Source organism: Narcine bancroftii, chromosome 1 (genome assembly GCF_036971445.1).
Source record: "Narcine bancroftii isolate sNarBan1 chromosome 1, sNarBan1.hap1, whole genome shotgun sequence".
Lineage (NCBI taxonomy): Eukaryota > Metazoa > Chordata > Chondrichthyes > Torpediniformes > Narcinidae > Narcine > Narcine bancroftii.
In genome coordinates, this window is record NC_091469.1 from 3,269,301 (window position 1) to 3,282,912 (window position 13,612).

Sequence of the window (13,612 nt, forward strand, 5' to 3'; positions counted from 1 at the left end):
GGTAACGGAGTATTAAGAGAAGAAATGTGAAATGTACTGACTGACACGATGTAAAAGTTTTGAACCATTTTTCCTGTATTGTAATTCATATTCCTGATATGATTGAATCAATGAATGAAAAGTCTTGAAGTTTATTTTCTATAGTTTATATAATTTATTGCAAATAAAGTATATTTTTGTGGGAAAAAAAACTTCCCATTTCCAAGAACTATTTATTTGTAACAAGATTTCTCTTTTCAATTACACTTTAACTTTCAAAGATGCATACTTGTCCAAGTTAATTTCAACTTGCCCACTTTCCCAATTGATCTGCATCCCAGCAGGCACACACAAGTATGATTATCTGCAGTTTCCCCTCAAGCTCCAGTGTGTTCCTCATTTGGAAATATACCAACAGTCTTTCATTGGATCTGAATCTGGAACTCGATATTCAATTACAATTTGGGAGAACCTTCAGAAGGACTGCCACAGTTCAAATAAGTTGCTTTTCAAGAGCAGTGAAGGATGGGCATGACATTCGGGACACAGCATTGATGCCTTTATCCTGAAAAGAAATGTTAACATTTTGTACAATCTAGAGAACCTATCTCAAATACTTTTTTGCTTGTTTGCAACACGGTTGGCATAGTGATTAGCATAACAATTGGGTTCGGACCTGGGTTCGTAAGGAGTTCGTACGTTCTCCCCATGTCTGTGCGGGTTTTTTTTTCTGTGGGGGAGCCTGGTTACCTCCCACTCTTCAAAAACATACTCGGGTGTAGGTTAGTGGGGTGTAATTTGGGCGGCACAGACTTATAGGGCTGAATTGGCCTGTTATAGTGATGTATGTCTAATTTAATTTAGAATTTAATTTCTAGATTACTATAAAATGATTAAAACAATGAATTAACTGCATAGTCAAGCCACGTTTATCTATTTGTAATTCGTTTGTTGTGTTTGTAGACTTGATGCTGTTTGGTTCATCGTGCATTTCTAGGATTTCTGAAAGAGATGGAATGACAGTTGCTAATTTGAGATCAGTGCGTTTCCACAATCAACAATACTTAATTAATTTTGTTAATGCTGGATGTGGATAAATATTAGCTAGACCACAAGGAGATTTTTCCAGCAGTTATATTTTGCATTTACTGGTGTGGATGGATCTACACAATCAATCAATTAAATAATTTGTCTGAAAGACAGCCCCTTCACATACCCTTTTTAATGTATTGTGATTGTCAATATGGCTTTTGTGCTTCATTGTCTAATTTCGATTGTTACTGGTGGATCTTGACTGACATTTTCTTGTTGCATAAAGACAAACACTGTACTGCCTCTCTTAAGCAAGCAATAATTTCACTCTGGCATTGAACAATATAGACATACTGTACAGTCAGTACTAGTTACTGGAGGATCCGTCTTTTAAAGCTGCCTGGAGCTTTGTTGTTTGCCTGGATAGATAGGAAAATTGTTCGACTTGCCTTGTGATTCATTTGGCAGAGATCCAGTGATCAGTGACCTCCAGCTACAAATATTAAAAATGCAGTGCTTGTGTAATGTTGCCTGCTTTATCTCCATAAGGGATTGCACAACTTGCGTTTCACTAAAAATATTTTTGTTTAGTCAAGAAAAGTTAAATGAACAGTGCAGTGGACTCTTTTGGAAGTGATCTCATATTATTCCTCTTGAAATGCACAACTAATCTGAAGATTTAATCAAAGGGTGTTTCATGGCAGCTTATTGCTTGGGTATTGGTAAATTTCTGCATTTTATTATTTGATTTTGGTCTCCCATTTTAAAAATAAGTCGTGCTGCACTCCTTTTGTTTTCTCTATTTTAAAGGAAGAATTTAAATGTACATTGTATCTTATGGTGATTTCTTTGGAAACGTCAGTTTTAAAGTGAGCGGAAGGCATAGTCAAAGTGCTGACACCCAGAAAATGAGCATTGATAATTAAAGTTGGATGATAAAGAAGTGGGGTATTGTGAAGAATCCCTTTCCTTTAGAAGAGTGATCTGGAGACTTTTTCTGATCCACCTGAACAGGAAGATAAGATTTTGTTAAATAATCGTTTAAATTTGGTGTTTTGAAGCATGGTTCTGTTCTGACATTCAGTCCTTGAATGGGCTTGTACCCATGAGATATTGGCAATTATCCCACCTGATCTTTTCCTCCCATTATTTTGCCTGAAACTGACCATAGTTGCCAAATCCAATTAATTTTTTAAATTTCTATTTACACTAGTGTGCAGTCTTCCTGAGTGTGGTTTCCCAAATACATTTGTATTTGTGTACATTTTTGGGGGGGGGGGCATGAAACATTTTTGCCTCATTCATGTCATACGTTATTGGAATGGTGCATTTGAGTATTGCAGGAAGTATTCTTCTACCTTTATTGTTTTTTTTCCCCTTTTTCATGTCCTTTCTCCCTATCTGTCCTTGTTTGTCTAAACCTATCACTAATTATTCTTTTGAAAGATTTGAATTTGGTTTTCCAATTATGCTTAACTAAGAAGCATTGAGATAAAATGGCTTACATTTATTTAGTACCTTTTACATTCCTTTAAGTGCTCAAAATCTTTACAGTCAACGTGCTATTAGAATACTGTCATTGTTGTAATATGGGTAGCATCTGGCCATATTACTCAAACTAAGATTCCACAAGTTATCTTATCTTTTCTTTGGCTTGGCTTCGCGGACAAAGATTTATGGAGGGGGTATTAGTGACTAGATAAAGTGCTGTAGGCAGGACCTGATGATATCGCCTTATTTGTATGCCAAGGGATGTTTTGAGCCTATTTGAGAACAGGAGAGGCCTTAAAAGAATGTGTGATCAGAAAAATCCACCTCTGGATTGAGAACTGGTTTAGAATTGAATATTCAATATGTTGACCTTGGGGTGAATCCGTGTTGGTTGCAGCCTGTCCAGTGAGGACTGAACACTTATTTTTGAGTTTCTGAAGTAACTCCTAGAAATGAAACCTTGAATCTGAATCCATGACATGTGAGCCAGGTTTCAAGACCCACAAGTAATGTAGAGCAAGAAAGAAAGACATTGAAAGCAAAATTGAAATGAATTTTAACACTCTTTATAGCAGCAATGGGGAAGTAGTGTGGTTGATTGTAATTTGCTCCTAAAAGAGCAGTCTATATTTAAACAATGAATTCACAAACCTTAGACACTCCACCACCAACGTGAATGAAAATCTGTTGAATCAGGCGTGGGACTGGGAATCAAAGAATAGGAGAGATGACCTGGGAGCCAAAAGTTCAAAGTTCAGATTTATTGTCAGTACATGCACGACATCACATACAACCCTGAGATTCTACTTTCTGTAGGCCAGGATTGGTAATCTCTACACTGGACCCTCGCAGAGAAGATGACCACAGAGCCGGATCAGCGAGGGGTTCAGTGGTTGGGGGACCTGCACAGGTTGCTGGACATAGTTTCATGGGAACCAGGTGTCAGTGTCAGAATTTGAGAGGGTGCTGGAGGCTGAAAAGGGCCTCGGACACTGAAGGCTTCACGATCATGTTGATTTGGATCTGGAGCTCGGGTTTCCAATGGAATCGAATAGGATTCTGTACAACGGGAGTGCTGGAGGTGACGCTCAGTGCTCCTAAAGGGACTTTTTTTTCCCCCTCTCTCTCACTCATGCTATAAAGGGGTGCTATGCGATTCATTAGGCCATTTCATGCCAGGCCTCCGCCTGGAGCCCGGCTACAAGTGTGGAGGGAAAACCTAAAACTGACCTTTCAAAGAGCTGCCCTAAAAGGCTGCTCCAGCGTCACATTCATGTCGAGTGGCACCTCGTAGTGCCCTCCGGATTCGCTGGGGGCGACTGGTGCCATAGTGCCACCCGTCAAAAAATACGCAGCAGAGCAATGGCTGTCTTCCCTACCTAATATCCCCCCACACAGCTGGAACTACTCTGTGTTTCCCCAGAACAGTTACAGCTGCGTAGGGGATTATGGGTAGGAAAGACTGCCATTCCTCTGTCGTGTTTTGAGCCATAGAGAGCATCCCCAAAGGCTGAATCAGCCCAGTGAGGCTGCCCCCTGATGGCTCCTGCCCATCGACCCTACCTCAAGGGGGTCACGGAGGGAGAGGGGTGAGTGAGGAGATGCGCTCCACAGATTATCCTTCCACAAGAAGGGTTGCATTCGGCACCTCAGAGCTGGCTATGGTGCATTCAGAAAGGTAAGTCTCCTGACATTAGAGTGGAGAACCTTTGCCTTTACAGTCGGGTGTTTTCCTTGCTTGAAAAGGCATTTTGACTGCCTTGTGGCAGGCAGAAATATGTCATGTATATTTCATTTTTAATATATTATTACGTGACAATAAAAGGAACTTTAAGCCATACTTTAACTAGAAAGAGCTCTAAAGAAACTGCAAGTGCAGTTGTAGATATAAATAAAGTGAAACAGAGAAAATTCTGCATCCTTTGTAATAGTTGGCCCATGCTGTCAAAACAGAAAATACACGAGAGAACCACGGAGCACAAAAAAAAGTTTATTACATTGTGGTAGTGAAGTGAGGAATACAAGTTAGGCAGTATCACCTTTGTGATCTTTGAATGAGGGTCGAGATTGACAATGATTTGGTACAATATTTATGGTATATTTTGGCAGTACATTTCTCACAAGTTGCTAAACAAGTTTCTTAGAAGTTGTCTGAGGTAAATTGTTCCAATTTCTTATTAACATTAGTCATTGTGGTTCTTAAAAAAAAATGTTAATTACTGTTACACCCATTAACAGTTAATCCCGTTTAAGTTTCAAGTCTGCACACATTTAAGATAATGTCTTGAGGGTTTTTCTCCAAAATGTATCAAACACGCATGTTCCGTATAATTTTGGTTTAGATTTAATTATCAAATGCTAATTATTAGTATGAAGAGTTAATCAAATTTTTTGGATTTAAATTTTATTGAGTTCTTTTTTTAAAAGAAAAAGTTTTACCAAACCCTTGAGTCAGTGTTAAAAATTATGTAAATAATAAATTACAAAACATAAACTTTTCCATAAAATAGAAACATGGCAGCAAAATTATCAATTAATAACCATAGTGTCTATTTAAACCTCTAATAAGAGGTTTGTTAATATGCTTCACCACTACATCCACCACTATTTCTCCTGTAGGGAAATTATTATCCTATTAGCCCCATTTTAATGTATCAATGTTCAATTTAACATGTATTCAAACGCTGCTACTTTCGCATTTCTGAGGCCCACTCCTGGAATGATGGTTTCCCCCACAAAATTCTTCCAACCTCTAAGTATAATTTATCTTCCTACCATTATACTTGTCTGAATCCAATTTTGAGAGTATTTATCCCCAAATAACCCACATGTCTCCCAAGACAGAGTCCAGGGCAAAAAGGAATTTGAATACCTGAAACTTCACCAATATACTTAAATATCATAATCCAAAATTCTTGAATTCTGGGACAAGACCAAAGGGCATGTACTAAGTCCCCTTTATCCACCTCACAGCACCAGCATTTGGGGTATTTTTCAATCTAATCTATATAACCTTGCTGGAGTCCAATAAAAACCGGTGCAGAAACTTAAACTGAATTGGAAGCACTCTCAGGTCTCTTGACGTTATTTTGATATTTTTACAAATTTTGTCCCATTCTTCCATCTCAAAATCTATACTCAGATTTATTTCCTATGCTCTTTTAAGACCCAGCATAATTTTATTCCCTGAGGTTTGCGTTAAGGCTGAATAATAAAATGAGTCTTCGTGTCCTTTACCTTATGCAGTCAGCGCAGTGGACAGTAACGTAGCAACTTTTGGAGGTTGCCGTGTGAACCAAAAGTTGTGTGTTGCACATGACAAAGTTGAAGATATCTCCAAAATTGTGACCTAGAGATGGCATACTGTTGGATTAATTGATTAAAAGATTTTAAACTGTTACCATTAAAGATCTCCCAATTTAATTATACTTTTCCTTTGCCATTTCCTCCAGGAAAAAAAGCAGACTTGTCAAAACACAACTTTGGATTCATCCAAATACTTGATGCTTCTTTCAATTATGAATTAAATTTAAATAATCTGGCTAATTTATTCCAAAACAAATGATTGGGTGAGATCTTGCCTCAGGAGGTAACTTGATAGACAAACATTGTAATGGAGGGATAGGAGAAAGAGCAGAAACTCAATATGATACTAAGGAGGCTCCCTCTCCGGAAGGAGAGACCATTGTGCTAAATTTTGTATAATTTTGGTTTAGATTTAATTAACAAATGATGATTGTAAATCTCAAGAGTTAATCAAATCTTTAACACACAAAGCAAAGGAAGCTTCTCTTCAGCCATTTGTATGAATGGAATCAAGTTCTGACAGGTTGCTTGTCAGTCAGTCATTTATATAAATGGAAACAAGTTCTGACAGATTGCTTATCAGTACACATAAGGAAGTGGGTTTCTTTCTGTTAATATAAATGCAAAATAAGCTATCTGAAAAGGCTAATGAGACGCCACGTCCGGCACTCAAAGAACGACCCCTTGGTTGACCGAATGACTCTACTCCACGCGAACCCGCATTACGCCTATGTTGAGTTCCCAGATGGGCGGGAGGACACTGTTTCGGTGAGAGACAGGACACAGTCGGCCCAACAACCCCCCCAACTCATCCTTCCCCAACTCTTTATTTCCCAGGCTCCGTGCCGGAACAGAATGACCAACAGCACCCCAACGACCCGGGCCACCCTGCCGACAACACAGCTGGGGAATTGAGCGAAGGAGCGGTCGCACCTGACGAGCCCGCTGGCGACACCACTCCAGCGACCCCAATCCCGGCACCACTGCGGTCATGCCAGATGGTCAGACCCCCTGACCACTACAGTCCTTAACCTACCCCTTCCTTCCCTTCTCCCTCTTCAGCCCTTCCACCCCAGGGTCAGTTCTCCAAGAAGGGGTGAATGTGATAGTACAGACCTATCACCAATGTATATAGTTACAGTATCTAGAGTATGTAATGACTGTGCTTACAGCGATTGGCTGAGAGCTTAGCCACACCTACTGTTTGGGCCTTAAAGGGTTGTGTCCCTAGCCAGGTCGGATCATTCCAGACTGGTCGGCCACCTGTGAAGAGCTCCTGTCTTTTGCTAATAAAAGCCTTGGTTTGGATCAACAAGTCTTTGGTTCTTTCATGAACTATGGTTTGTTTCTATCAATTGTTTATCAGCAAGGCTAAGGAATCCTGTATTAATAAAGATAAATTAGTACTTTTAATAATTGCCATTTCTGGATGACCTAAAAATAGAATCTTTTGCATCGGAATCAGTCTAATGTTCAAGTGTCTGATAGTTGACGGGTAGTAACTATTCCTGAATCTGGTGGTACGAGTCTTGTGGCACCTGTATCTCCTCCCTGATGGCAGCAAGGAGAACAGCATTTCCCAGGTGGTACAGATCCTTAATAATTGATGCTACTCCCTGACGGCAGTGTTCCATGTAGATATTCTCGGTGGTGGGGAGAGTTTTGCCTGTGATGTACTGGGCTGAGTCGACTACCTTTTGCAGAGCTTTTCACTGAGGTATTGATGCCCCCTTACCAGGCTGTGAAGCAGCTGGTCAATTTCCACCACACATCTGTAGAAGTTTACCAAGGTTTCTGATGTCATACCGAACCTTCAAGTCCTGAGGAAATAGAGGCACTGAGATGCTTTCTTCATGATGACATTAGTACATTGCTTCAAGGAAAGATTCTCAGAGATGGTGACTCACAGGAATTTGAAGTTGATGACCCTCTTTATATCTGATCCTCCAATAATTACTGAATTATATACCTCTGGTTTTTCTTTTCTAAAGTCCACAATCAACTCCTTGGTCTTGGTGACAGTGAGTGCAAGACTCAGCCAAGTTTTTAATTTTCCCCCTTTTATACAGCTCGCTATATTGGTATCATCAGCAAATTTGTTTATGGGGTTGTTCTTCATCTTCTTAGCTGCACAGTTGAAAAGAATGAAGGCTTGTGTGGAGCATAAACACTGTCAGAAGTCGAGAGTTGAAAAAAATATGGCATCTGGTAACCTGTGCCTGAAGGTTAGAGGACACCTAGTAGAAGGCCTGCTGGATGATCCATGATTTGAAAGGGAGGGAATCAAATGGAATTTGAGGCATTTTGTTCTGGGGTTTCATTGCCTGGAATAAAACATAGCAAAAGATAAAAATGTAGCGATGGCTGAATATACAGTATAATCATGCAGCGAAAGACATTCATGAGCTTCAGATTAAGATTTATTGTCATGAACATGTCACAAAATTTGTTGTTTTGTGGCAGCAGTATTATGCTTTACAGTTGCAAAATTGCAAAAAATTATGGTTTCGTAAATGAAATATTTAAAAATACTGCAAATTGAGAAAAAAGTTTATAGGTTAATTGTCCATTCTGATGGGAGAGGGGTAGGAGCTGTTTTAGTAACGGAAGTAAATCACAAAAATCTGTAGATATCATGGTTGAAGTAAAAAAAACACAAGATGCTGGAGAAGCTCAGCAGGTCAAACAGTGTCCTTTATGTAGCAAAGGTAAAGATACAGAACAAGTGTTTCAGGCTTGAGCCCTTCATCAAGGTATGAGAGACTGCCAACAGCATCCGAACAAAAGAGATGGTGGTGACAAAGGCAGGATAATGATAGGTGGATGACGGGAGGGAGGGGGAAGCAGCAATAAATGGGAGGAAGGATGGCGGGGAAGGGAGGGGAGAACTGGAAAGACAGGAAAGGGGAGGGGAAAGAAAATGCGAGCAAGTTAAGCAGAAAGTAGAGTAATCAATGTTCATGCCATTTGGCTGGAGAGTGCCAAGGCAGGTGCTGTTCCTCTAATCTGCAGGTGGTTAGAGCAGGATGGTGAAAAAGGTCATGGACAGACAGACATGCGAGTCTGGGAGTATGACTCAGAATTGAAATGGTTGGTTACTGGGAGGTGGTTGTGGGCAGAGAGGAAGAGCTCAGTGAAGCGAGCTCCCAATCTGCGACCTGTCTTCCAATGTAGAGAATGCCACAAAGAGAGCACTGGATCCAGTAAATGAGTCCTGCAGATATACAAGTCAAGTGTTGCTTCACTTAAAAGCTGTTTTAGTAACATTTGATGTACGTCTTCAGGCTTCTGTACCTCCTTCCTGATGGATGCAGTAAGAAAAGAATATGGTTTGGATGATGAGGATCCTTGAGGTTTCTTCTTAAGACACTGCCTCTTAAAGATGTCCTAATGGAGTGGAGACTCATGCCCTTGATGACACTGGCAGAGTTTACAAGCCTTTTCCTGTCCTGTGCATTGGTACTTCAAAACTGGATGGGGAAGCTCTCCACAGTACACCTGTAGAAATTTGCAAGAGTCTTTTGTGATACACCAGATCTCTTCAAGCTCCTCCTGACATATTGCCGCTGGCAAGTCGTCTTCATGATTGCATCGACATAGTGGCCCAAGGATGTTGAAGTTCTTTACCTTTTCTACTGCTGACCCCTCAGTGAGGACTGGTTTGTGTTCTCCTGATTTCCCATTCCTGAGTTTCTTAGTTCCTTAATTCTTTAGTTTTGCTAACGTTGAGTATAAAGTTTTTGTTGTGACACCACCCAACTAACTGATCTATGTCGCTCCTAAATGTTTCCTCATTGCAATCGGTGATACTACCAACAACTGTAGTGTCATTGGAAAATTTGTAGAAGGCATTTGAATTGTGCCAAGCCACACAGTCATGGATGCAGAGAGAGTAGAGCAGTATGAGTAAAGGAAAAAATTTGAGTTATCCTTGAGCACTTTACAACCATGATGTGCTTAAGTGTAGACAATGCTGTAATGTAGGAAGTGTGCAAATAACTTGCATATTGCAAATTCCCACATGCAGCTGTGTAATGACAAAATAATTTGAATGCTGAGGATAAAAATGGCCTCAGACACTGGGGAAAACCCCCCTATTCTTTGAAATGGTGCATTTGGATTTTTATCTTCATCTTGTGGGGCAAAGAGGATTTTGGTGAAGTGTCTCATCTGATAGGCAGCCCCTCTGACAGTCCAGTGAAATAATCAAAGAGTCCAACACTATTGGCCCATTGTTCACAACTCAGGAGTGGAACTCCAATCTTATGACTCAAATGATTACTTCCATGACTGTATGTTGGGTGGACAGGAATTAGAGGAAGTGGTTGGTTGTGGAAATTAGTGGCACAGCACATTGCTTTTTCTCTCAAACGTTCACAGATAAAGAAAAGGGTGAAGGCCCGTGTGGAGCATAAACACCTGCCAGCAGCCATTTAAGCCAAATGGTGTTCCTGTGCTGTCAAAGACTAATGCAAAAAAAGCACAAAAATATCTCCAGTGACTTGGTCCACTTCCATCAGTGGTTCTCAACCTTTTTCTTTCCACTCACACATCACTTTAACTATTCCCTATGCCATAGGTGCTCTGTAATTAGTAAGGGATTGCTTAAGGTGGAAAGAAAAAGGTTGAAAATCACTATTTTAATCGTACCTAATTGACTCGTTTTATAACTCCAAAGGAAATGGGCCAATGACAATTTTTCTCAAGCAAAATATTTCAATGACAATTGGATCTAGAACAATGATTCTCAACCTTCCCTTCCCACTCACATACCACCTTAAGCAATCCCTTACTAATCACAGAGCACTTATGGCATAGGGATTGCTTAAGGTGGTTTGTGGGTGGAAAGAAAAAGTTTGTAAAGCACTGTTTTAATTGTACTTAATTGACTTGTTATGTGAACAGTTTCATAACTCCAAAAGAAATGGGCCAATGACAATTTTTCTCAAGCAAAATATTTCAATGACAATTGGATCTAGAGCAGTGATTCTCAACCTTCCCTTCCCACTCACATACCACCTTAAGCAATCCCTTGCTAATCACAGAGCACCAATGGTATAGGGATTACATGTGAGTGGAAAGAAAAAGGTTGAGAACCACTGATTTACATTGATGAAATGGCCAAGAAAGTGGTGCCAGCACCTCGACTTCCTCAGAAGCCTAAGGAAATTTGGCATGTAGCCTCCATTCTTTCATTCTACAAGTGCACCATCATCATGAGTATTGTGTCGGGGTGCATCATTCCACGATACAGGACTGACTTGTCAATGGACATGGTAGAGTACAGACTCCGACAATTTAGTAAAGTTCAGAATGTAGTCATTTTTAAATTTGTATTTAAAATTAGTCATACAGGCTATTATAGTTACAGGCTATTTCGACCACAAGTCCAATTAACCTACCCCCCGCTCCCCCCCCCCCCGGGTACATTTTGAACAGTGGGAGGAAACCAGAGCCTCTGGGGAAAACCCACGCAGACATGGGGAGAACATACAAACCCCTTAGTGCGGCATTTGAACCCTGGTCCTGAAAATGGCATCAAGTTGTCATGGATGGAAAACTTAAGGGTATAATTTTTCTTAAACTGTCAATCTCATTTGCTGCTCTGAATGTGGATACTTTTTAATTAGTTGATTCTCTGATTTAGCTGAGCCCATAGAATCAAGAATGTTGATGTATGATCCTTGTTTTGTATTGTTGGTGAATGGATAGTTTGGATACAATTGGCTTCAGTGGTCATAATTCATTTGAGTGAAAAATCAGTATTTGAATTTGTTCACAAGCAGAGAATGATTTTTTTTTCAATTAATGGAGGATTAACATTTCTAGCCAATATTAGCTAAATGGTGCCATTTTTTCTTTTGAAAATATTTTAATTTTTTAATACAGATAATATAATTCAATAAAATGATATGGATAAATATTCTTTTTTTCTTTGACTTGGCTTCGGACGAAGATTTATGGAGGGGTATGTCCACGTCTGCTGCAGGCTCGTTGGTGACTGACAAGTCCGATGTGGGACAGGCAGGCACGGTTGCAGCGGTTGCAGGGGAAAATTGGTTGGTTGGGGTTGGGTGTTGGGTTTTTTCTCCTTTGTCTTTTGTCAGTGAGGTGGGCTCTGCGGTCTTCTTCAAAGGAGGTTGCTGCCCGCCAAACTGTGAGGCGCCAAGATGCACGGTTTGAGGCGATATCAGCCCACTGGCGATGGTTAATGTGGCAGGCACCAAGAGATTTCTTTTGGCAGTCCTTGTATCTCTTCTTTGGTGCACCTCTGTCTCGGTGGACAGTGGAGAGCTCGCCATATAACACGATCTTGGGAAGGCGATGGTCCTCCATCCTGGAGACCTGACCCACCCAGCGCAGTTGGGTCTTCAGCAGCGTGGATTCGAATCATGCGGACTCTGCCAGTTCGAGTACTTCGATGTTGGTGATGAAGTCACTCCAATGAATGTTGAGGATAGAGCGGAGACAGCGCTGATGGAAGTGTTTTAGGAGCCGTAGGTGATGCCGGTAGAGGACCCATGATTAGAGCCGAACAGGAGCGTGGGTATGACGATGGCTCTGTACACGCTGATCTTTGTGTTTCTTCAGGTGGTTGTTTTTCCAGACTCTTCCAAAGGCGCTATTTGCCTTGGCGAGTCTGTTGTCTATCTCGTTGTCGAACCTTGCATCAGATGAAATGGTGCAGCCGAGGTAGGTAAACTGGTTGACCGTTTTGAGTTCTGTGTGCCTGATGGAGATGGTGGGGGGGGGGGGGGGGGGGGGCTGGTAGTCAAGGTGGGGAGCTGGCTGATGGAGGACCTCAGTTTTCTTCAGGCTGACTTCCAGGCCAAACATTTTGGCAGTTTCTGCAAAACAGACGTCATGCGCTGGAGAGCTGGCTCTGAATGGGCAACTAAAGATTAGTTCACGGACAAGCTGCTCTTGTGTCTTGGTGTGAGCTTGCAGGCGCCTCAGATTGAAGAGACTGCCATCCGTGCGGTACCGGATGTAAACACAGTCTTCATTGTTAAGGTCTTTATTGGCTTGTTTCAGCATCATGCTGAAGAAGATAGTAAAGAGGGTTGGTGCGAGGACGCAGCCTTGCTTCACGCCGTTGTCAATGGTGAAGGGTTCAGAGAGCTCATTACTGTGTCTGACCCGACCTTGTTGGTTTTCGTGCAATTGGATAACCATGTTGAGGAACTTGGGGGGGCATCCGAGGCACTCTAGTATTTGCCAAAGCCCTTTCCTACTCACGGTGTCGAAGGCTTTGGTGAGGTCAACAAAGGTGATGTAGAGTCCTTTGTTTTGTTCTCTGCACTTTTCTTGAAGCTGTCTGAGGGCAAAAACCATCTCAGTAGTTCCTCTGTTTGCGCGAAAGCCACACTGTGATTCTGGGAGGACATTTTCGGCGACACTAGGTATTAGTCTATTAAGGAGAATCCTCGCGAAGATTTTGCCTGCAATGGAGAGCAGCCTGATTCCCCTGACTGAAAACATCTGAGTGACATTCTCTCGGGTAATCACTTCTAGGAATAAGATCATTCACATGTTCAAAGTGGCATGGAATTGAGGAATTGCTTGCAGAACTCCACAAATTCTTGAATGATGGTGAATGTAAATCTGAACCAATGGAAAATGATCAACCACTTTGTAAGAAAATCAGATTAGAGGATTGTGAGAATAATGATATGGATTCAGACAAAAATGGAGCAACTGATGGATAAATATATGGAATTAATAAAACACCAATGTAGAAAAAACATACACAAGTTGTAAATCATATCCATAATTCGTATTCCAAGTGCTATATATACACCAG

At 41.0% G+C, this 13,612-nt stretch overlaps 1 protein-coding gene and 1 long non-coding RNA gene across 3 annotated transcripts in view; both read left to right on the top strand.

Moving 5' to 3' along the window:
• abl1 (c-abl oncogene 1, non-receptor tyrosine kinase) overlaps nucleotides 1-13,612 on the top strand; it is a 194,745-nt gene that overhangs the window by 20,833 nt on the left and 160,300 nt on the right. The window lies entirely within an intron of this gene.
• On the top strand, nucleotides 1,608-7,123 carry LOC138754443 (uncharacterized). 2 transcript variants are annotated; one of them, XR_011351774.1, is made up of 2 exons: nucleotides 1,608-1,733; nucleotides 6,646-7,123. It is a non-coding gene; the product is annotated as an uncharacterized lncRNA (long non-coding RNA). The 2 variants fall into 2 exon arrangements; XR_011351773.1 differs by having other exon boundaries at nucleotides 1,608-1,727.